The following is a 1,003-nucleotide window of genomic DNA, read 5'->3' as shown; positions in this document are numbered from 1 at the left end:
CTTGTGAAATATTGATGACTGAGAATATTCACAGGTGAGAGTTATTTGTCATTCAAAATTCCAGGATACTAGAAAAATGGCCAGATTTTATAAAGGAATATCAGAAATATATAACGCTTCCCTCATAATATGTTTGAAATATTTTGGAGGAAAAATGATTTAGTTTTTGGAATACAATCTTTAAATCTAAATAACACATGACTCATAATCAAGTCTGGCATGCTGATGAGACTCTGGGTTTGTTAAGCTTTCATTAATTTATTCAAGAAATACAAACGCGGAGTTGGGGATTTAGCTCAGTGGTAGAGCACTTGCCTAGCAAGCGCAAGGCCCTGAGTTCGGTCTTCAGGTCTGAGAAAAATAATACAAACGCTATATGGTTTGTAGGGTTACAGCAGAAGACAGGGACTAACATGGTCTCTCCCTCCAGAAGACAGGGACTAACATGGTCTCTCCCTCCATCAATCTGAGTAGGATCTTCAAAAGTGAAACAATCTCTACAAATGCTGAAAATACCAAAGTTTCAGACAGGATAACTGGGTTTGAGCTTCTGGAGAGGAGTTTGTGGTCTCCAATATTGCTTCCCTATGTGGGCTGTGGCCTACCACAGCCTTATGGCTGTAACCACAACATTCTACTTCCCTCTCTTAGTAGTTGAATAAGGATTTTGCTTGTTATAGCCAGAAAGCTACCCTGTTAGAAGCAGCATCATTTCATTCCAGCAGACCTCTTGTCCTCATGATGTTAAAAATTTGCAATCAAAAAGGTTAAGAGCTATAAAGTATGATGTTATACTAAAGTCTATGTCATGTGTCTGCTGTAAGGAGGTGAGAACAAGAAATATGCTCACGTAGTGGTTTGAGGTTTTCCACGGAGTATGAAACGCCAGCTATAGGGAAGGAACTGCAGAGCAGAGAGAAGTAGAACAGGAAAAAGAAGGAAGAAGGCGACATTCTGAAGACACAGGCGCTGTAGAGACCACATTAAAGACATCTCAGTTCAT

Source organism: Rattus norvegicus, chromosome 18 (assembly GCF_021556685.1).
Source record: "Rattus norvegicus strain SHRSP/BbbUtx chromosome 18, alternate assembly SHRSP_T2T, whole genome shotgun sequence".
NCBI classification, from domain to species: Eukaryota; Metazoa; Chordata; class Mammalia; order Rodentia; family Muridae; genus Rattus; species Rattus norvegicus.
Note: the sequence above shows the minus strand (reverse complement) of the source record.